A 2,965-nucleotide genomic window follows, 5' to 3' on the forward strand; every position below is an offset into this window, starting at 1 on the left:
CAGTATAAATCATAGAGAGAGTAAACATAAAGTTTTAGAAAAATGAAATTGAGTGCACGTGAAGTTTTCACTGAAATAATTAATTTTTAATCTTCTTTTCTTTCTTTATTCAACATTTATATTCATAAAAGGACGAACTTTTGGAAGATCCACGTTAGAAAAAAGATCTCAATTCACAATTTCTAGATCCTCAAAAGTAAGCATTTCAATAACAAATATTGTTAAAATTATGTTTATTGTTTAACAATTTCTAATTATTATTGTTATTATTCTTATTAATATTGTTATTATTTATATTATTGTTAATATTATTATTATTATTGTTATTAGTATTATTATTATCATTATTATTATTAATATTGTTATTATTGTTGATGTTATTATTATTATTAATGTAATCATTATTATTTCTATTATTAATATTATTATTATTGTTATTTATTATTATTAATATTATTATTATTGTTATTTTTCTTCTAATTATTATTGTTATTATATTTATTATCGTTATTATTATTAATATTGTTATTATTATTATTAATATTGTTATTATGGTTATTATTATTCTTCTTATTATTGTTATTATTATTATTATCATGTTGTCATTATTTATATTATTATTAATATTGTTATTATTGTTATTATTATCATGATTGTTATTAATATTGTTATTATTGTTGATGTTATTATTATTATTTCTATTATTAATATTATTATTAATGTTGTTATTATTGTTGTTTATTATTATTAATAATATTATTATTATTGTTATTCTTCTTCTAATTATTATTGTTATTATCTTATTATCGTTATTACTATAAATGTTGTTATTATTATTATTATTAATATTGTTATTATGGTTATTATTCTTCTTCTTACTATTGTTATTATTATTATTATCATGTTGTCATTATTTATATTATTATTAATATTGTTATTATGGTTATTATTATCATGATTGTTATTAATGTTGTTATTATTTTTTATGTTATTATTTTTATTAACGTAGTCATTATTATTTTTATTATTAATATTATTATTAATGTTGTTATTATTGTTGTTTATTATTATTATTAATATTATTGTTATTGTTATTCTTCTTCTAATTATTATTGTTATTATACTTGTTACCGTTATTACTATAAATGTTGTTATTATTATTATTAATATTGTTATTATGGTTATTATTCTTCTTCTTACTATTGTTATTATTATTATTATCATGTTGTCATTATTTATATTATTATTATTATTGTTATTATTATCATGATTATTATTAATGTTGTTATTATTGTTGATATTACTATTATTATTAATATAGTCATTATTATTTTTATTATTAATATTATTATTAATGTTGTTATTATTGTTATTTATTATTATTATTAATATTATTATTATTGTAATTCTTCTTCTAATTATTATTGTTATTATACTTGTTATCGTTATTATTATTAATGTTGTTATTATTATTGTTATTAATATTGTTATTATGGTTATTATTCTTCTTCTTACTATTGTTATTATTATTATTATCATGTTGTCATTATTTATACTATTATTTATATTGTTATTATTATCATGATTGTTATTAATGTTGTTATTATTGTTGATGTTACTATTATTATTAATGTAGTCATTATTATTTTTATTATTAATATTGTTATTAATGTTGTTATTATTGTTGTTTATTATTATTATTGTAATTCTTCTTCTAATTATTATTGTTATTATACTTGTTATCGTTATTATTATTAATGTTGTTATTATTATTATTAATATTGTTATTATTGTTATTCTTATTATTATTGAAATTATTATTACTTTTATTATTTTTTTACTTGTTATTATTATTATTATTTTTCTTATTCTTATTGTTGTTCTTAATATTATTATTAACTTAATAATTATGTATGATTATTAAAAGGAAAAATGGAAAGTAGTAGCGGAAAAGCAGATCCAGCTTGGTTACATTGTATTCCAATTGAAGGTAACAAGTATGGTACAATTTGCAAATATTGTAACCATAAAATGCCAAGTGGTGAAATAACAAGATTAAAGTATCATTTAGCACATTCTGATCCAAAAAATAATATCAAAAAGTGCCCCAATGTACATTCAGAAGTGAAGAAAAAGATTTACCATTATTTGAGAAAGAAAGAACATGCAAAATTAAAAAAAAAAAAGACAATGGAGGAAGATATTCGTAATGAATTACGGGGTAACTTAACTCCATCTCGGAGTAATTATGATGATGGTGATGATGATGATGATGATGATGATATATGTATATATCCAGCAGATATGCATCCTGATGAAAGAGACTCATATAAAGTTGCAGTCTGTGCATCTAAACAAGACAGATGGGAAGAAGTATAAGAAATGAACTTTGTTAACCCTAGAAGTCAAGGATCAGGATCTTCTCGATAGGGTGGTAGTCAACAATGTGCTCAATTTCGTCGTGCAACAAGTGTAAGGGAGCCCATTCGTAGACAACAATCTCAACAATTTTCTCCAGTTGCACTTGCACCTTCGTTATATAAGTCATCCGGTGCAAAAAAAAAAAATATATATATATATATATATATATAAAAGATGTGTTGACAAAAGGTGGTATGAAAAACACATTGGGAAGACTAGTAGCAAAGTTTTTTATTTATGATAATGTCCCACCTGCAAAGTCAAAATCGCACCATTTCAAAAACATGATCGTTGGTGCTCAACAATCAGGTATGGGAGTTCAAATTTCATCTCCATATGAAATTAAGGAAAATATCTAGACATGGAATATAAAGAGATGCAACAGCATATTGAAAAGTTTAAAGAATGCTGGAAGACATATGGTTGTACAATTATGTGCGATGGATGGACAGGACCAATTAAGCTATCCATATTGAATTTTATGGTCTATTGCAAAGGGTTATCAGTGTTTCTTAAGTCAGTTGGTGCCTCAGATAAAATAAAA

This window comes from Ziziphus jujuba, chromosome 9, assembly GCF_031755915.1.
Source record: "Ziziphus jujuba cultivar Dongzao chromosome 9, ASM3175591v1".
Taxonomy (NCBI): domain Eukaryota; kingdom Viridiplantae; phylum Streptophyta; class Magnoliopsida; order Rosales; family Rhamnaceae; genus Ziziphus; species Ziziphus jujuba.